General features: G+C 40.8%; 1 protein-coding gene across 17 annotated transcripts in view; it reads left to right on the forward strand.

Moving 5' to 3' along the window:
• Window positions 1-21,862, forward strand: part of B3GALT1 (beta-1,3-galactosyltransferase 1) — a 364,445-nt gene that overhangs the window by 87,640 nt on the left and 254,943 nt on the right. Inside the window, exon 2 of one of the 17 annotated variants that reach the window (XM_075933545.1) lies at window positions 6,649-6,712. The exons of the other annotated variants lie outside the window; for them this stretch is intronic. The gene's annotated coding sequence lies outside the window, so the exon portion shown is untranslated. The remainder of the gene's footprint in view (window positions 1-6,648; window positions 6,713-21,862) is intronic. 17 annotated transcript variants of the gene reach the window in all.

The following is a 21,862-nucleotide window of genomic DNA, read 5'->3' on the forward strand; positions in this document are numbered from 1 at the left end:
CCTTAATAGTAAGTGTGTGGTAAAGAGAAGGCATGACTTTGAAGTCCCCAGTCTGTTTGTATCCATCCATTGCTTGTCTTATACTTACATTATAATCTCTAAGGGAAGGGGCCATCGTTTAGTTTCGTACAGCACTATGTGCTACACTGGTAATTAATAAAACGAGGAACTCAGTCAGCATTTCTAGTTCTTTCAATGCTCTTGTCACAAAACAATTTTACTTGATGGGCACCAAAGCAGTGTATGCATGGATTAATGATTACTTTTTCTAGTTTCTGGACATTCTAAATACAGCCTTGGGCAGTGACTAGCCGATGGCCAATCAGCATTTCTCCAATCCAAAAAGCTATGGGTAGCTATGAGCTATTAAAGGCACAAATCACAGCTACCCTACAATCATGCAGCAGCAACCAATCCCACGGGTCATTAGTAAAAGCCAGTCAAGCTGAAAGGAAACCTAGGGATCTGGTTACATTACCATTTAAACTGTCTGACATCAGAGTGCCACTTGGCTGACCATGTGGTGTTATGTTAAGATCATAAGATAATATATTAATAATAATGAGCCTGGTATGTGCTATGCAGAAATAGGTGCTTTACAAAAAGGTGTAAAACAGTATTGTGATGTCAATTAGCTAATAATATTCCAATCACTAACATTCTGGATTCCTTACCGGCTGGTAATGTTCTGCTTAATGTGTACCTGCATATTTAGGTGGTGTCACATGAGTGGCAGGGGCATGTTACTTTGTGTGACTGATGACATCAGGCCACTGTAATTAAGAGAATCTAGCATACAGGGTTTAAAACAATTCGCTGCATTTTGTGGCAAAGGTGGAATGTTCTTTTAACAGAGTCCCCGAGCAGAAATACCACAATAATACGAGGATAGATGCATCCTACAGAGTTCTGCACACTTTTTGCTTTTTAAACTTTATCACTGCACTGTCATGACATTCTCAGTATGGTATGCATTCTGACCTGCTAAAAGAGTTAGAGTAATTCCATAGCCAGTGACTGACTTCAAACTTTTGGAGAAATGTCATGACTTTTTAGAATTAGGCTGCAGGTCCAATATAATGATAGCTACAGGTTACCACTGCACATTTTTATACACCAGCACAGTACTTAATATAATAGTCTAATCTGCTAAAATTGATCCTGACATCCTGCAGAATATTAAATAAAAGAGCTAGTGAAAAGGAGCAGAAAACAGGAGTTTTGTGAAGGAGTTCTCCAGGTGAGGTAGATGGTTAGAGATAAAAAGGCACCCTTTTAAAAACTGAAAGTGAAATCTGACTGAAGAAAAGAGATAGGAGCATAAACTCTGACAATTCAAGTGTTAAAGTTCAATTAGACAGGCCAAAAAAAAAAAAAAAAGAATTTGAAGAGCCATTAGCAAAAGACAAAAACTAGAAGCAAAAACTAAGTATATCAGAAGCAGGAAGTGTAGATCAAAGTTAATGAGGCCACTGGATGATCAAGGTGCTAAAGGAGCATTCAAAGAAGACAAGCCCTTGCAAAGCAGCTAAATCAGTTATTTGTATTAGTTTTCACTGCAGAGGATATGAGTGAGATTAACACACCTGAGCCATTCTTTTTAGGCAACAAACTGATCAAATAAACAGTAATAAGTCACCAGAACCAAATGATACGCATCCAATAGATATGAAATTGCAGAACTGCTAATTGTTGGGTAACATATCATGTAAATCATTTCTGTACCAGGTGACTGGTGGATAGCTAATATGACACAGATTTTATTTAAAAAAAAAAGGCAGCTCCAAGGGCATTGCTAGCAAGTACAGTCCAGTAAAACTAAATTCAGCTCCAGGCAAATTAGTTGAAGCTACAGTAAAGATGAGAAATATGAGACATAGAAATGAATATGATAGGTTGGGGATGAGTCAAAATGGCTTTTGCAAAGGGAAATCATGTTTTGCCACTCAATTAGAATTCTTTGAGACGTATAATCAAGCACAGTGAAGAGAGGTAAAAAGCAAAGAATGCCAAAGATTTGTACTGGGACCCACTGTGTTCAACATGATATTCTTAAATGATCTGGAAAAAGAGAGGACCAGTGAGGCAGAAAGTTTGCAGGTAGTACTAAATTACTCAAGATTGTTAAGTTCAAAGCAGACTGTGAAGAGTTACAAAGGGATCTCACAAAATTGGGTGAGTGAGCAAGAAAATTGTAAATGAAATTCAATGCACATAAATGTAAAGTAATGCACATTGAACTACATAATCTCAGCTATATAACAAAAATGGTAGAGTCTAAATTAATTGTTTATCACTCAAGAAAGAGGTCTTGGAATCCTGGTGGATAATTCTCTGAAAACATCTGCTCAATGTGCAGCAGCAGCCAAAATAGCTAGCAATTTTAGGATCCATTAGAAAAAGGGTAGAAAATATCATAAAGGTGACTATATAAATCCATGATATGCCTACACTTCTAATACTGTCTGCAGGTTCCAATTGCCTTATCTCAGAAAAGATATGATAGAATTATAAAAGGTACAAAGAAAGGCAACAACAATCAGGGGCATTGAACAGATTCTGTGCGAGCAAAGATTAAAAAGACTGGGACTGTTCAGCTTGGAAAAGAGATGATTAAAAGAAGATATGATAGAGCCCTATAAAATCATGAATCATGTGGAGAAAGTAAATAAGGAAATGTGATTTACTCCTTCCAACAACACAAGAACCGGGGTCATCCAATTAAATTAACAGGCAACAAATTTAAAACAAATAAAAGGAAGTAGTTCTTCACACAACACACCATCAACCTGTGGCACTCATTGCCAGGGGCCGTTATGCAAGCCAACAGTATAACTGGATTAAAAAAGAATAAGGTAAATTCATTGCTGATAGATCCATCAATGGCTATTCACCTAGATGATCAGGAATGCAACCCCATACTCCAGGTGCCCCTAAGGCTCTGAGTACCAGGTGGTGGGACTAGATGACAGGGGATGGATCACTTGATAACTGCCCCGTTCCTTTCATTCTGTTTGAACCATCTGGCATTGGCCATTGTTGGCAGATAGGATATTAGGCTACATGTGCCATTGTTCCGTCCAATTCTTATATTCTTGAGACTGAGAGCCAGTAATAATGTAGGCTCAAATTTCCCAACCACGCATGATAGGGTGAAGGTTGCTGCCAGGTACTAGGAATAATTTACTTTAGAGAGCTCGCAGTTGGGTGGGGACCGACACATACAAGGCCGTACCAGGACTGATTATTAGATTTGTTTTTCTGCATGCATCCTTACTGTATGAAATACAGATATCTGACCAATGGACTTTTTCAGTTATGAAATCATGCTTTTTGATGTTTACTATTCCAAGTCAATGTTACCTACACTACACACAGCTGCCACTGTATCTTATTCCTTACTTTCTATGCTAGATTTAGGAAAAAATGTTCATTCAAACATTTGCCAGCTGTTGGCAATCACTGATTTTTAAATGGCAACCACTATACTATTCCCTTCCTCTATGTTCTAGGGTAACCATACCAATAAGATTGCTTTAATCTCTGGGCCGCTCATTACCAGAAAAGCAATAAGGGTATGTCTACACTACCCCTCTAGTTCGAACTAGGGGGGGTAATGTAGTCATACGGAGTTGCGAATGAAGCCCGGGATTTGAATTTCCCGGGCTTCATTTGCATAAAGCCAGCCGGCGCCATTTTTAAATGCCGGCTAGGTCGGACCCCGTGCCGCACGGCTACACGCGGCACGGACTAGCTAGTTTGGATTAGGCTTCCTAATCCGAACTAGCTGTTCCATGAGGCATACAGCTAGTTCGGATAGGAAGCCTAATCCGAACTAGCTAGTCCGTGCCGCGTGTAGCCGCGCAGCACGGGGTCTGACCTAGCCGGCATTTAAAAATGGCGCCGGCTGGCTTTATGCAAATGAAGCCCGGGAAATTCAAATCCCGGGCTTCATTTGCAACTCCATATGACTACATTACCCCCTAGTTCGAACTAGGGGGGTAGTGTAGACATACCCTAAGATAGTATGGTGAGGGTATGATATCCATATATATAGACAGTGTAGGGGAGATAAGCTTCTGTTGGTGAAAGAGACGAACTTTTGAGCTCCACAGAGCTATTCTTTGTTCCTCATATCCCAAGTGTAAAGGGTCCAATGTCTGTGGGAGGCCACACTGACTCCCTAGAGTGCTCCACAAGAGAGCAATTGCAGTGCCACAACTGCCAAAAAGTTTGCTCGGCATGCTTTGGCCTAGCCGTAGGCCGAGTGACAGTGTGTAAGGCCCAGCCTGAGGCCCAGCCTGGGCTAACAGCATATAAGGCCCTGCCCTGGGTCAGGGTGGGGCGGACAGACAAATGTCTACCACAAGCAGTTCAACTGGCCCACCGGCTCCACTGTGTCCCAGCCCAGAGCCCTGACAGTGGCAGCGCAGCAGCCACTGGGTCAGTGGGGATCTGGGCCGCAACATGCCAGCTAGGTCTGTTGGTCAGCAGGGATCCAAGCTGCAACGTGCTGCCCACCCAACCTCCATCTCGTCGGCTGTCCCTGGGCTGCTTCCCAGTCCTGCCTGGGTGCCTACCAGGCTCAGGTGCTGCTCCTGGGCATCAGCTGGGGATGGAGGTGCTGGCAAGGTGTCAATGGGTTCTGCCTCAGGCAGGGGCCCAGGTTGACCAGTCCAATCATCGGGTCCTGAAGGGGGTCCCGGAGGTCTCAGCATGTCTACAGGCTGTGGCAGTAGTCTCAGCAGCCCAGGCCAGGTGCCAGGGGCTGATAGGGGTCCTGGTGGCCCAACCCAATCCTCCTGTCAGGTGTGGCACAGCTGAACCCTTCACTGGCCTGTTCGGCTGCTGGGCTCTGACTAGTCTCTCAACTATTATACTGCTAGTCCTGCCTTCCAGCTTCCTGTGGGTGGGGCTAGGTGAGGCTGGATCCACCCACCAAGGGATCTTAGAGGGCCCTTCCTCTTCGAGGTGAGAGGGAGGCCATGTTGCTGTCCCAGACTCATTACACCAGGTCTAACACAGCTACAACACAGATATGAAGACAGACGGAACAAAAAGGAGTAGTCCATAGAAGGACTGGTTTGTAAAGAAAGAAAAGAGAGAGAGAGAGAGAGAGAGAGAGAGAGAGAGTTTAGTTAAATGATGACCCAGGAGTGTATATGTGTAACACAGTACAAATAATCTAAAGAATGTAAAAAGGAACTATTTGCTGTAGTACACGGTGGCGTGGCAAAAGACAATGGCACTAAATTAAGAAAACAAGTGAAAATACATGCTTGCTGAATACCAACATTGATATTTTATGCTGTGGAATAATCTCCTGAGGGAAGTCGCTCTGCACAGACCACTAAACTCTAGATGACATGAAACATTAGTAAATATAAAACACTCTTGTCTATTTTGAAATTCTTTTTCTCCACTTGCCTTTTCACTCCACTATAGAATCCTCTGATGGGACTGTGTTTATTAGAGTGCTAACAGAGCTGGGTGGAGGATGGAAATTCTGTTTTATGCAGGATTTCAAATTCTGGCTTTATTTTCAATTGGAACAAAACGTAATTTTTAACATTCTCTGCAAAGGGAAATTCAAAAATATTTTTGTTTCAAGTCAATTGAAATATTTCATTTTGATGATACTTTGTTTTTTACTTTATTGTATAATACAATCCAAAATTAAAATATTTGATACAAAAATTAGTTTCAAAATGAAAAATTGAAATATTTCCTTCTGAAAATGTTGAAATAACATATTCTGACATTGACAGAACATTCCCTTTTTTTAGTTTTCCTCCATAACAAAATTCTAGCAAAATTAATACACTTCCACAAATTGTTCAGATTTTAATTAAATCTTATTTTCCAATGAGAAATAGTGCCATCAGATTTTTCTGACCAGCTGTGGGCATTATCCTGGAAACCCAGGAGATTTAAGTTCAAGTATCTGCTCTACCAGAGACCTCCTGTGTGATCTTGGACAACTCACTTGCTGCTGTATGCCTCTGTTCCCCATCTGCATGTCCTTAGCTCAGAGAGGTGTTACGAGGAAAAATGCATTAAAGATTGAGAAGAGCTCAGATACTACAGTAATGGGGCCATATAGGCACTTTAGATAAATATATTACATAATTTATTCCATTTATGGTCACACTAGTGGGTGATATGTGGTTCATGTTTTGCTTGATATTGCCAGGTTACTGCTTCTCGGCATTTGGTTGCTCCTCACTCTTTCCTAGAACATAGTTTACACCATCTGGATCAAAATGCTGGTGAATAATCATTTGTGCAAAGATTTGTGATAGTCTCAGTCATAAAGAGATCTAGAAATTACCTGTCACCTATTCAGATAAATAATATGAATTTGCAAATAGTGGCAGAGTAAAATCAGCCTGCTTATTCGTCAATATATCAGCTAATCAGTTTTCTTCTTTATTTTATGAACTCAGATAGCAATGCGAGGTTGCAAAAATTAATATTTAGGGTCAGAATGTGGAGCCTGATGTGTTACTGAGACCATACTCACACAAGCAGTCTCACTGGTTTCAGTGCACACCAGCATTTCCACAATCTGCCTCAATCATTTGTACAAAGCTCTGAGGATGTAACATGTTGCCCAACTGATAAACATCATTGTGTTTATTCCTGCAGATACAGTTTGTGTGGAGAGAGAAAATAAACCTTCACAAGCGAACAGCATGACCTGTTTTTGACTGTAAGCATCTAGTAATCTGACACAACTTTGCAACAGATGAGATTTAAAAATATGCCAGCAAAAACTATGAAAACATGAAATGTGCAAAGCTGCATTACCAGAGCAATTTAGTTCAAAGTTGAATAGCTGAATGTGACAGATCTACTTTTAGAATGGCCAAAAAAGGGTTTGGTGAAAGGATATATGAACAGAGTGTGAATAAGTCACATGACATACAATTTCCAGACAGCATTAAAGGTTATTTTCTTGTGTGTGTCTACTCAGTTGCAATGATGATCTTTAAAATCAGAGATTATTATGGCTGACTGGGTAAAATTGTCCAGGGCTTTTGAAATATTTGAAGAACTTGTGAGAAAGGAGGAAGAAGGAAATTGATGTAAAAAATGCACATGGAAATGTGCAACCAAAGCAAAAGAGAACAGTTCTTTGGCTATGTGCCAGTCTGGACTGGATCCTACTACAGGTACATATGTTCCTCATGCATTAGAAGCTTATGAACAGTGATGTCCATTAGGACCAGGCATATGCCATATTCTGCCCTCTTCATGCTCCCAGATATAGGCGTAAAGGGTGGGGCAGATGTGTCCTTCTGTCAGTTTTCTGACAGAAAACTATGGCAGCGAGAAGGAACCACCTCTGAGCAAAATGAATTTTTTCATGTGCATTTATCTGAAGGTGATGTGTGAAATACCTTTATATTCGTGCACATAAAATTCATGTGGCAGGAGTGGGACCAAAGGGTTCTGAGTGGGGGAGGGACTCAGGTCTGGGGCAGAGGATTGGGGTGCAGAAGCGTAAGGTCTCTGGGGTGAGGCTGGGGTTGAGGTCTTGGACAGAGTTTTCAGGTGCAAGGGCTCTGACTAAGGGTGCAGGCACTATGGTGGGGATGGAGATGAGAGGTTTGGTGTGCAGGAGGGGGCTCCAAGTTAGGGGAAGGCCTCCGGGCTGGGGATTAGGCTACAAGAGGGGATACGGGCTCTGGACTGGGGTCAGGGATGAAGACTTGGAGTGCAGGAGGGTGCTCAGGGCTTGGGGGGGGGGGGCTCAAGGTGAGCCAGGGGCTTGGAGCTCAGGTTACCTGAGCAGCTCTCTGCTGATAACAGCAAGGAGGGGCTCCTTTTCCCCCCCGGCTGCAGCAGCTTGGTGTTGGGGCCGGTCAGGAGGGGCACCCTTGCACGGGTTGCAGCAGTTCCATGCTGGGATCAGCTGGGAGGGACTCCCCTCCACTGGCTATGGCACCCTTAGGGCTTGAGGCAAAACACTCTCCCACTTGTAGCCCTGAGCCTCTGTATGGGGCTTAATGGGAAGCTGTGGCCACACAGCTTGGGAAGAATTTAGGATGCAACTGTGACTGTGTCTGACCTGCTGGACCCTTTCTGCTCTTTTTAAACCTTACACATGAATTTTGTCAAAGGGAGAGCATGACAACCCTGTTGTACAAGCCCCTGTACAGTGGGGTCTGGCACTCATTCCTGGTCGGAGACTCCAAACCATTTAGCGTGAATCCCTGCTCAATTTATTATAGATTAATTCTCCTCACTGATGGCCACAACCACTGCCCTCTTCTACCTGAGCAAAAGATTCTTTCCATACCAATGCTCAGTTTTTCTGCAGAACCTATGAATCCAGGTGTGCTTATCGTAAACTGCTCCTAAAAGAGGATTCTACAAGGAGCACTTCTGTCCCGAAGGACACAACAAAAGCAAGTGGAATTGAAAAAGAGGTGGTTGGCTAGTGCTCCCTTCAGCAAGCATGCTATGTGGGAATCTGAGATCAAATAGAAGCCAAAAAAGGTGCTAAAGATGCCAGCCCTGGCAGATGTGGCACAGGCAGCTCCAGTGCCATCTCCAACGCTGGCAGACCTGATGCCTAAGATAGTTGCTGAAAAACAAGGCTACAGAGAGAGAGAAGCATAGCCCCTGGCACTATTCCAGGTCACCTTGAAAGGAAGGATCTACATATAAAGCTTTCAGAGAAATCCTCTAAAATACTACACTGCTAGAGAAGTGTGTTTCAACAATAATGCACAGAAGAGTCAGGCTGGTGCCAACCTCATTGCCAGCATTACTGTGTAAATACTGAAGATCAGGCTATTCTAGTCCTGAAATACATTCTGTCAGAGGAATCCAGATCTCCATCTGGGACATCCTCAGTATTGAGATCACTGCCAGCACTGGCTCCCTTAGCTCAGAGCCATACTAAACAATTCCACCATTTGGAGAATTGTATTTGTTGTGCCTTTACTAAGCCACTACATGTCCCTTACTGCATCGCTGGCAGGCAGTAGAGTTCACAGAAGCCAGGATTGACTCTAGGACATTTAGATTTTACTTTCCTTAGGACAGATTCCAGCCATGACTAATGAGGATAAAATCAAATTGAATCACAACAGCATAGCCATGCCTCAGACTATTAAGACAACATGTCAGCTTCACCTATGGTCTATATAGTTCTAGCTCAGATTCCCATGAAACACCAGATGAACAAGGTCATATTCCATTTCATGTCTTCTCAGAGTTGAATTGATAGCTGTAGCCCTGTACTGGTTTGCATTTAAGTCTTTCTGATGGGATGGGGGACCCCAGAGAGTGCTCTTAAGTCTGCTTTCAAACTCCAGATTTAAATAAAAAGGCATAAAATTTACAGTAGCCACATTTTCGATGACAAAACCTACCAAGGAAATGTATTAGTGTAAAGTGGCAGTAGCCTGTCTGCTAGGATTGATCAATACTGTGGCCAACACTACTTCAGACATAACCTAAGACGGACAGTCATGAGGCTGTAACAAGACCAACAGATTATGACTGTTTGTTTAAAGTTGCAGGAAAACTTAGAGTTAAGAAGTTATAAAAGACTGCCTTTTTAAATCTCAGTGATGGTTACAGTTTTTCAAGATGATAAATTCAACTAGAAAATAGTGCTTTCAACTTCAATAATGAGATTTTTTTCTAAGGGGGGGGACATAAAGGAGCATGATAAAGTCCGGAGAGAATTTCTGTAAGTGATTGAAAGATCCAATTGAACTTTAAATAAAGAAAGGTGTGAAATTTTTATTTCAATTTTGTGGATACTTTTTCCCCTCAAAGAGTTTGTACTAATCCCACAGAAATATGGTCTGTAAATGTCAGAGGAATTCCTAGAAATGCCTAGAAATTAACGGTTTTCTTGTTTATTTTTAAAGGTACAACAAATTATTGCTCTATATTTCTACTATTTTTTGCCAGTTTTTTAACTCTAAATGACTAAAATAATTAGAATAGTTATAAGCCATGTCAGTCCCAATATATTGGAGAGGCAAGTTGGGTGAGATTCTATCATTTACTGGAATCTGAAGTATTTTTCCAGGCATTTGGTGTACAATGGAGTTTGGATTTTTTAAAAGTAATTTTTGGAGTTTCTTGATGGGGTTGTGTTTTGGTTGTGGGCTTTACTGTGTCTCTTGGAAATTTTATTTTATTTATTGCTATAGAGCCACAAAAATGCTAACATCCCCCAAAGAAAATAGATCAGCTTTCAAGTGAGAGGCTGGCAGTAAAGAGGGAGGTAAACTAGGGGTAATTTCTCCAGTGCTATTCCCCTTTCTCTAAGTATTAAAGGAATGCAAGTTTGGAAAGAGGTCATTTGAAGACAACATAGATCTTTTGCAAGGCTTTGGGAGTGCTTTTAGTGTTTTTCCATTATATAAACGCAGGGAATGTTTGATACCTTGGGGTATGTCTACACTACCACCCTAGTTCGAACTAGGGTGGTAATGTAGGCATACCGCACTTGCAAATGAAGCCCGGGATTTGAATTTCCCGGGCTTCATTTGCATAAGCCGGCCGGCGCCATTTTTAAATGCCAGCTTGTTCGAACCCCTTGCCGCGCGGCTACACGCGGCACGGGCTAGATAGTTCCACGTGGCGTACAGTGCGGAATGGCTTGCTAGTTCGAACTATCTAGCCCGTGCCGCGTGTAGCCGCGCGGCACGGGGTTCGAACAAGCCGGCATTTAAAAATGGCGCCGGCCGGCTTATGCAAATGAAGCCCGGGAAATTCAAATCCCGGGCTTCATTTGCAAGTGCGGTATGCCTACATTACCCCACTAGTTCGAACTAGCGTGGTAGTGTAGACATACCCAGGATGATCAGAAAGCAAATTCCTGTATGGTGGGGGATAGCATTCCAAAGTACACCACGTCTCAGAGGGGTAGTTATGTTAGTCTGTATTTGCAACAACCATGAAGTGTCCTATGCAGTGTTCCTTCTTAGCTACAGTGCAGCACAACTTCACAGGTGATTAATCAGCCTGGCCCAGTCAGTCAACTCCATGCAGGGAGCCATGAGCCTCTGACTGGGTGGGGCTGATTAATCACCTGTGAAGATGTGCTGCTGCACAGCTTAGAGGGAACACTGGTCCTGTGGCACCTTAAAAGATTTATTTGGGCATAAGCTTTCATGGATAAAAAACACTTTGTCAGATGCAAACCAAGACATCCATGTAGGTTCTGCTGAAGCATATTAAAAATTCCCTAGTATGCCAACATAGGGAACTTCTAGTACACGCCTGCAGGGTCTACATGGGATAATTACTTGCTTAACACATCATAAGTTTTAGAAATCACATTCCTATAGTGTGCATCACCCCTCTGTTTAGACAAGCCCTGAGAAGCTAAATAATGTCAGTGAAGTACTACTGACAGAAACTGAAGCAGCAGCAAAAGTAAAATCAGCCATGAACAATAAAATAACATTTGGAAATGGGAATATGAATGGCAAGGCATGATACCTTGGAGCACGTCACATAAGAACAGATATTATTTATCATCAGAATATGTGTGGGGTTTTTTTTGAACTCTTTGTGGTTTGCACAGAAAATTCCTTCTGTGAAAGTCATGATAATGAACTCAAACATAACTCTGAGGAAAATAGTGAGTACAAACCGGACCTGTTACAAAAGAAAGAAAAAAATTAAAAATATTTGACTACTTTGTTTTATCATTTGCCACATGTTGCTAAAAGAATTATTATTTGTTATACTAAAATAAAGATAGCAGAGAGAAACTATTGTTATTTCTACAAACAGGTACATAAATATGTAAGCAAACAAAGGGGTCTTCACAGAAAATCACCCACACTCTTGTAGCCTTCAGTATTTCTGTAATCTTCCATTCAGTCTCTCAAGAAATATACCATACTATAACTTTGTAATTTCACAACATAAGAATATAAAGTTGTTGTAATAATGGAAGTGTTATCAAATCCAAAAGCACTGTAATTAAAGTTGCATAAATGTAGAATAAAAATTTGCATTTTTGGCTAGGATAATCTACGCATATGTATTCAGAGTACAAATTTTAAAACAGTTCTGTAAAAGTAGTAGCAGCTTCAGATAATTTTTCTCTCATTTGTCTTAAAAATTAGTTAGGCTTCAGCAATCACTGTTTACATATAGTGAGCAGATCTATATGTCTTCATCTCTGTAAAACATCATACTGACTTTCTTTTTTAAAATATAATATATGTGATGGGTTGAATAACAGAAATCTCTTTGGGGTTATTCCCTGCTATGCTGATCATGCCACTGACACTTTCCTGCTCTCTGGGGCTCCTCATCACCCTGTCCTAGTGGGCCAGATTCTCTCATCTCTCCTAGCCCACGCACAGAGTTGGGGTTACTGTCCCTGCTGCAGAGCAACACAGACACTGAACTAGTTCAGTTCTGGGAGAGCTCAGCTACAAGGTCTCAACAACCAGGAAACCAACCCCAGAAACCAAAACCCCAAACAAATCCATCTTAGTCTGTGTAAAAGTTTTACACATGAAAGCTCATAAGGTCCACTCACTTTATCAGTGAAAGAGAGATATGCACAGTGGTTGCGCCCCCAGGTACCAATTATTTATACTGGGTTTGATAATAAATAAAATTGTTTTATTAAGTATAAAGGTGGGATTTAAATGGTTGCAAGTGAAAACAGTTAGATCAAAGTAAGTTATTGATTAAAATGAACAAAAACGCTTAGTTCTACTCCACTAAGAAACTTGTTACAATACAAGCAAATTCTTACCCTCAACAGCTGCTCTTATCTTAGGTAAAAAGCTCAAATCAGAGTTGATCCTTATATTGGCTTGGGTCTACAGCTTTTTAGGCTATGTCTACACGGCAGGTATTTGTCAGCAGAGGGTATGATAATAAAGTGCTCATTAGCATTTGTTGTGCTGTCATTTGCATATTCTCTGCAGATGCTTTTTGTGCAAGAGGTTTTTGTGCAAAAACAAGCAGTGTAGACGTGACTGTTTTGCGCAAAAAAAAAAACCCTTTTGTGCAAGATCCCTTATGCCTCTATAAAGGAGATATGCAGGAACTTGCGCAAAAGGGTGTAGGGTTTTTTGCGCAAAACGGACTCATTTACACTGCTTGTTTTTGTGCAAAAACCTTGTGTGCAAAAAGCATCGGCAGAGAATATGCAAATGACAGTGCAACAAATGCTAATGAGCACTTCATCATCATACTCTCTGCCGACAAATACCTGCCTTGTAGACCTAGCCTCAGAGTTCTTCAGTTCCAAGTATCCTGTTAGAGTAGGCCAGATGAAGACAAAGGACTGATGGTTTCCCATTGCTTAAATAGACTATTCCCCCAGGGTGGAAACTCTTTGTTCGGCGCCCCGTATTCTTATGGAAAAATACCAGATTCAAGATGGATTCCAGTACCAGGTGGCATGGTCACATGTCTTTCTAGAACCAACCACACTTTGGGCTTATAAAACAAAAGTAACCATTAACATGTCATTGGTTTGAGTACTGAATCATTATGTTTCTGGAGCATAAGTAATAGTTCTCATTAGCACATTTAAAATTATTAAAAAATTCTCATTTTTAACTTTGCATACATAATAATACATGTACAAAATAGGGTATACAGATTCAGCAGACAGTAACTTTAAAATGGATATGTTACATGAGCTATCTATCAGTCTCTTTGGAGTATGTTCACTGAATCCATTGGCATTTTCACCTGTGGTGGGGTCAGAGAACCACTGGGGTAATGGGCTGCGTTGTTTTGCAGACAGGCTGCTACATTCCTAACCAGCTGGAAATATTTCATAATACATGACTTTATTCCTGAAATGAATGGAGGTTACTAGTGTGTGGACGATCCTGGCCAAATCTGACTCTGATACTATGGGGCACAGTCTTCTGGCCAACGGCGGAGGCAAGTGGGCACACGTCACAGCCTTTTTAGCTTTTTTGGGGTGAGGAGTCCAAGACAACCTTATAACTGAAAACTCAAGTCGAGGGATAGATATTGTAATAGATTGCAGTGTTCTGAAGGAGGTGAGTTCTTTTAAATTGTCTCCATCTTACTATCAACATCATCTCCAGCTTGTTCAGGTTCATCTTTAGCTACCTGTTCTTCACCCAGATAAAGAATTAAGCTTCTGGGAGACACTGGGAGAGCAGAGAGATACTGCTGTATATATAAGTAGCAACACCAGCTGGGCACAGACAGTGGGCTATCAATTTTTTGGCTATGGAGAAATCAATCTGGGTTTCTAATAATTTATGATTCTTAGGAATGCTTAATATTCTTCTCATTGCTTTTTCTGGTAATCCTGTTATCAATGTAAAAGAATGTCTAGTTCTTAGAGAATGGCAGTTTCCAACCCACTAATCCTTTGCAAAGTAAAAAAGAGAAATGACACACAAAAGAAAGTTGTGGGCTGTAATTGTGGTCCCATTGAAATCAATGGTACTGCATACTCATGTTGACTCAGTGGGTTCAGGATTCAGCTACAGGATCTGATCCACAACCCATTGAAGTGAATGGAAAGAATCCCATTGGTTTTAGTGGGCTGCGAATCAGATCCAGAATGCCTTACCAATATGGAGAGACTTGCTTGCTGATTCTCCTCACCTTAAAAATGTATAGGTCATGTGCTAAATTCAACCCTCTAATTAGTAAAAATTGTATATGTTGCAGTTTAAAAATGGAAACAATTTAAATGTTGTTTATAAATCATGTACAAATGTCATTTAAGATGTTAGACATAGAGAAATTCTTATGCCACTACTGAGTTTATTTAAAATATAACTCTTATTATTACTTTATTTCTGACTGAAGTTGATAAAAGGAGTGAATTTGCTAATTTCAAAACATGTGTGAGCAAGTCCAGAAATTTCTTTAATTATAAAAGTGCTAGCACTTGAGAGTTTTCGATGCATACTGTAACAATAATTTAGAAAAAGATATACTTGGTAGGGTTTGCTTATTTAGCTTGTCCCTTAATGAAAAATTTATGATTATGGGTTTTTTTCTCTGAACCAAAACCTTAGTATTTGTTATATGGAATATTAATTTTTGTATTAGTGAAAAAGACATACATTACTTTTTCTCTGAACCTGATAAGAATAGCTAGGTATAGATTCTGCTCTGTTACCTAATTCAATTCTGGAGTAACACCATTAAGTCAATAGAGTCATTCTGGCAAGACAGATAGCAGAATCTGTCTCTTCTACTTTTGTTACTGTAATGAAACATTTTAATGAACACATGCTTTTTTGTTATTATCTAGGCTCATTAACATTCATACCATAGGGCTGATTCTCTCTTTTAACTAGAGAAAAAAAGTAATGAATTTCATACTTGGGAACTTTTCACAAAGTTAAAATTTTCAGTCTCATATTCTTTAATCAGATGAATTCTGAAGTTGCAGTATTCTAGGGATAGTCTTTAGGACCCCGATATGCTATCCTTCGTCAAGGAACGATATTTACTCTTCACGCTCTTTCTGTATTCCAAAGCAAATGGTCTCATCCTGTTTCTGTTTCTCATTCACCCCACAAATCATTCCCTTTTTTGCATGTTGCAGCTGTATCCCTTTTGATGTCAGAGAATACGTACTGCTGCTTCTGACACTTGCTGTACCAGCTTTAGCCCTTCCTTTGTTCTTCCTAAAAGAAAGATGTATCCTACTATGCCTGATGCTTTGATAATTCCTAGTGGCACAGATGCATTAACATCCACATTTCAGAAGATCTGGAAAAATCTAATATCCAATGTTCAAAATGCTAATAATGTAATTAGATATTTTATAAGCCGTCAGACACAGAAGGTGCCATATATACTGAATCCTTCAAAATGTTCATTTCCATGGGTAATTTTAAACCAATAACATTCAAGTGGGCTTCTTATTACTTCTGAAAACATGAAGAATTTAAAAAGATGCATTCAGCTTTTTTGAAAGGACATAGCTACAAATCATAAAATATTTTATTTAGCATTACATGATTAAACTAATGCACTGGATATTGTCACTACTTCAATGTGATCTTGAAGATTTGGACTCTAGCAAGGTATTATTACCTTGCTGAAATATGAAATATTACCTTCCTGAAATTTTTTACATAAATATGTACCTTTATACTAGGATATTAAATATCAAAATCAGCACAGTATATATTTCACAGGGCTGCAATGCAATATCAAGAGTTCCAGAAGGTAATTCAATTCAATCTCCAGCTTCTCCTCTCTCCTACAAGTTTTGGGATCATTGTGTCTGTAGCATTTTTAATGCACCAATCACAATAGTATGTTGCCATATGTTCAAGCAGTAGGAATGGGTAACTGGAAAAAAAGCTGTGGACAGATCTTCAGTTGGTATAAATAGGCTTGGAGCTGTAGATCTGGGTTAAGTTTCTACTTGTGTGTGGGCTGTCTGACAGGCAGTATGATGTACTTTTCACCTTACCCTGTGCAAATCCTTATGGGACGAAAAAAGATCAAAATATACAAAAGAAGGTGACATGTTCATATCAGTACTGTCCTCTATTGGTGAAACTGTGACATAAAATGCAACCAACAGATGAATATTCTATTCCTTTATATACATCGCGGTATAACTGTGTAAAGGAATAACAGTATGAAATAGTATTTAGCACTTACATAGCACATTGAAGCCAAAGACTTTAAAAACTTCACAAAAGATGGGAACACATTATTAGTCAGATTTCCCAAAAAAGCTCTCTCAGGCATTGAGTGTCATTAGCTGACTTGCGCAAGAATCCATGGAAAGTCAGTGGCGGAGCCAGGAATGGAAACCAAATCTCCCAATTCCAATTCCAGTGCTCTGTCCACTAGACTACAATCCCTCACACGAAAGACAGCACTTATTCATTTTTAGGGAGGTAAGTTTTGTTACCCCATTCAGCAAGATATTAAGTGTGCTTCTTCTCTGACCAAGTGACCATGAATTCTAATTGCAATCTTCCTCCCATCATACATGTACTGCCTGCAGGGGAGCACAAGTGGAGTTTATTCAGCAGTACATGGGTCAGATTTTTCAGAATTGCCTAAGGGACTTAAGTGTCCACCTTCCATTGGGAATTAATGACAGTTGAGCACCTGCCTCCAATGGTTTTGTTAATCCCCCCCTCTCAGGGCCAACCCACAACATTTTGGCACCTGAGGCGGGGAGCTCAAATGATGCCTCCATGCCATCTTTTCTCCTACCTGCCTGTTATGTCTCTTGTACCCTCCTTCCTCCAGCACAGCACTCCTCTCTGCTGTAGATGCACAGAGTTGTTGAATACATATGCATCAGCAGCAGACACAATTTTCTACACACTGGGTCTTAGTGGTGCCCTCCCCCCCCAGTCTGGCACCTGAGGCAGCCACCTCAGTTCGCCTCATGGTAAGGCCAGCTCTGCCCCCTCTGAGCATATTCTCGTTTGTAATCACCAGCTCTCCTGCTAGAATAGAGTTTACTTGAGACATAAACATAAACATAAAAACAGCCATACTGGGTCAAACCAACAGTCTATCTAGCACAGTATCCTGTCTGCTGACTGTAATCAATACCAGATGCCCTTGTGGGAGGGAACAGCAGGTAATCCTCACATGATCCCTCCCCTATCACCCATTTCTAGACAAACAGAGGCTAGGGATACCATTCCTACACATCCTGGCTAATAGCCATTCATGGACCTAACCTTCATGAATCTTTTTTGAACACTGATAAAGTCCTAGCCTTCGCCACATCCTCTGGCCAGGAGTTCCAAAGGTTGACTGTGAACTGAATGAACAAAATCTTCCTGCTGTCTATTAATTTCACTTGGTGACCCCAAGTTCTTATATTGTGGGAATAAGTAAATAACTTCAGAAGTTAAGTAAAAATGACATTCCTATATCCTGCTTAGCTTTTCAGATATACATTAAAAGTAAACCTATCCCCTAGGCAGGTTATAAACAAATTAATTTAATAGCCCAAGTTACTAAATCTTTATTTTGTCGTCATAGAGGATTTACCAGCTATAAGAAGAAAAAAACAATAGGAAAACAACAAAATAAAATTGTAAATGTTATAAATATCTGCATTTTATTTTAGTTGCTTCCTTTGCTAAGCCTAATTGGTAAAAGAAATAGTAATAGAAATGTAGCCGTGTTAGTCTGGTGTAGCTGAAGCAAAATGCAGGACTATGTAGCACTTTAAAGACTAACAAGATGGTTTATTAGATGATGAGCTTTCGTGGGCCAGACCCACTTCCTCAGATCAAATAGTGGAAGAAAATAGTCACAACCATATATACCAAAGGATACAATTAAAAAAAATGAACACATATGAAAAGGACAAATCACATTTCAGAACAGAAGGAGGATGTGGGGGGGCGAGGGGGGGTAAGGAAGGTAAGTGTCTGTGAATTAATGATATTAGAGGTGGGGAAAGTTAGATGTCTGTGAGCTAATGGTATTAGAGGTGATAATTGGGGAAGCTATCCTGGTAATGGGTAAGATAGTTGGGGTCTTTGTTCAATCCGCCCCCCCGGAGAGTGTCGAATTTTAACATGAATGACAGTTCAGAGGATTCCCTTTCAAGTGCAGATGTAAAAGGTCTTTGTAGAAGAACGCAGGTGGTGAAGTCGTTGAGACAGTGTCCTTTCTGGTTGAAATGGCAAGAAATAGTTTTTTCTTTGTGATCTTGTCTGATATCTGTTTTGTGGGCATTAATCCTTTGGCGAAGTGTCTGAGACGTTTGTCCAATGTACATAGCAGACGGACACTTTCGGCACATGATAGCATAATTATATTTCTGGATGCGCAGGAATATGTGTTTTTGATCTTATAACTCACTTGGTTAGGTCCAATAATGGTATCAGCAGAATGAATATGTGGTAAAAGAAACATATTGCATTAAAAAGGTTTTCACCATGGAGGCTGTCTAGTGTTTCTGCTTCCTTCATTTCCTTGTACACAGTTGGAGATAAACAATTTGACTTCTAACTGCTGATTGACTATCTGCCATCTCTGCCCCCTGGTGATACCAAAAATTCTTTTGGGGGTTTCCTTTTGGTGCAGTTAAGTGTCTCAAATGCTATTCAGGAAAGTAATAAATGCATTCTTCTTACTAAGATCAAGGAGGTTTGTTATCCCCTTGGACACAGAATTTGACTGGCTGTCAGTTGTCCAAGTGACTTGCTCAATTCTGATTGTTTCCTAATATGAGTTTATCATCGTTAACTACTTTCCTAGTTAACCATTTTCCTAGTTCCAGATTAAATTACTTATCAACTAAATATAAAAACTGTATTGATAGTTTATGCATGAAAATATCTGAAAATATATCACACCTCTCGTTTCTCATGTTTTTTGTGATCAGTGGGAGGACTCAGGAGAGTCAGTCTCTGTATGCCAAAACAAATGGAAACTGATATATTTGCCATAATGCTATAAAACAGTCTGAGAATAAAAATCAAAGACCATAAAAGAGACAGGCAGCACACAGAGATACACAGACAACATGAAGAAATAGAAAAGGGAACAGAGAACAAAGCATCACAGTTCCATAATGGGAAAACAAAACCAATTATGCAGATAAGGTATGATAAGAGTCAACTGCCTAAATAGCACTGCATACCAGTTCCTTTGACATTTTCAATATAAAAGCAAAACCTCAGGATGAGAGTGCACTTTATAAGATGGAATTACAAAATCCATAAAATGAATAGTTTCCATATTTACTTTCAGAAAAAAAGGAATCATTTTTTTAAAATCTCAATTTCTAGAAAGTTATTAAAAGTCAAATGTCTGAGTACTCTACAAGCAGTTCAACTTCATCAGCAGCAATGTTTTCAAGCGAGTCTAATATTCCACAAAAGGTGATGAGTGGACAGCCTTATACTGTTTATTCACTGACTCTATGGCTACGTCTAGACTGGCCCCTATTACGAAATAGCCATGCTAATTTCCAACTTTGGAATAGGGAAATCCACGGGGGATTTAAATATCCCCCGTGGGATTTAAATAAACATGTCTGCTGCTTTTATTCCGGCTTGGGGGAAAGCTGGAAAAAAGCGTCTAGACTGGCGCGATCCTCCGGAATAAAGCCCTTTTCCGGAGGATCTCTTATTCCAACTTGAAAGTAGGAATAAGAGATCCTCCGGAAAAGGGCTTTATTCCGGAGGATCGTGCCAGTCTAGACGCTTTTTTCTGGCTTTTCCCCAAGCCGGAAAAAAGCAGCAGACGTGTTTATTTAAATCCCACGGGGGATATTTAAATCCCCCGCGGATTTCCCTATTCCAAAGTTGGAAATTAGCATGGCTATTTCGTAATAGGGGCCAGTCTAGACGTAGCCTATATGTATATATTTCTTTATGACATTGGATCCAGGTTCTGAACTGGTGTCCGGAGGCAGTAATGGTACTGGATGAGGTCAAATAAGCTGATGCGGAATCTAGATAAGGCTGAGGTCCTGTGGATCAGGAAACCATCTGACCAGGAATGCGGTGTGATACCTGTTCTAGATGCGATCACACTGCCCCTGAAGAAACAGATGGGCAATTTGGGAGTCCTCCTGGACCCTTTTCTAGCATTTGAAAACCAGATTTTCTCAGTGGCTAGGAGTACTTTTGGGCAGCTTCAGCTGATCTACCAGTTGCAACTCTTCCTGAGTAAGAATGATCTGGCTATGGTGATTCATGCTCTACGTGGGGCTGCTTTTGAAGAGTCTTTGGAAACTTCAACTGGCCCGGAATGCAGCTGCTCAAGTTTTAACTAACACTCGTTATATAGAGCACATTATGCTGGTGCTCCGGTAGCTGCACTGGCTTTTGGTATGTTTCCAGGCACATATCAAGGTCCTGGTTATGACCTATAAAGCCCTAAATAGTTTGGGACCGAGGTACTTGAAGGACCATCTCCTCCCATATGAACCTTCACAGGGATTAAGATCAGCTGGGAAGGCTCTCCTCTGTGTTCCTCCACCTATGGAGATAAGGCTGACATCTACACAGAGCAGGTCAGTCTCAGCTTTTGCTCCTAGGCTATGGAATTCCCTTCCCTGGGACATTCGCTTGGCACCAGTATTGTTTTGGTGCAAGGCTAAAGCCACCTTTTCTACCCATGCTTTTATTGGTGCTTGAGTCTTTTATTTTATTCTACTTTTTATATATTGTGTTTTAAAATGTTGTAAACTATCTCAAATATTTTAAATAGAGAGGTGGGGTAAAAATATTTAAATATATATATACACATACACATACACACACAGCGAGTATGCTTCAGTGTTGAGCTGGAAAATCCAAATTTAATGGTGAAAAGGTAGTTCAGTATCCTTTGCACTCAGTCATTGATGATTTTACTGAGACTGATGTAAGATTAATGATTGGGAAGGGTAGGAAAATGGGAAATGAGTTAAGATGAGCAACCTAGGCTACCAGAAAGCCATTAGCTGTTAACTATAAGTCAATATTGAAATATGCTCAGAGTAAAAAAGTGATCTGGAGATGAATACGCATTATCTTAGCCAACGCTATTACGTGCTTAAGAGCAGGAGCGGCTCGAGGCCGGCTGCGGCAGCTGGCACCCCAGGCGGAACGCGCGATCAGTGCCCTCTCCTGCAGGGCCGTCAATGGACTGACATCGTCGGCGGGCACCCTGGGTGGCCCTGTGATGTCATCATCGGGCTCCCCGGGAGCGGCGCCCTAGGCAGCGGCCGAGTCTGCCTATAGCCACGGGCCGCCCCTGCCTAAGAGCATGCTACAATGATTTTATTGAGGGCTGGCAACTGAGGGGCTTGGTGGCAGAGCCTAGGGCAGAACAGACATGCTGTGGACTGTGCTTCACAGGGCTCTGGCAGTGATTTAAAGAGCCAGGGTCATAGGTCCTGCTAAGGTGT

The sequence above is a fragment of the Pelodiscus sinensis genome, chromosome 7 (assembly GCF_049634645.1).
Source record: "Pelodiscus sinensis isolate JC-2024 chromosome 7, ASM4963464v1, whole genome shotgun sequence".
Lineage (NCBI taxonomy): Eukaryota > Metazoa > Chordata > Testudines > Trionychidae > Pelodiscus > Pelodiscus sinensis.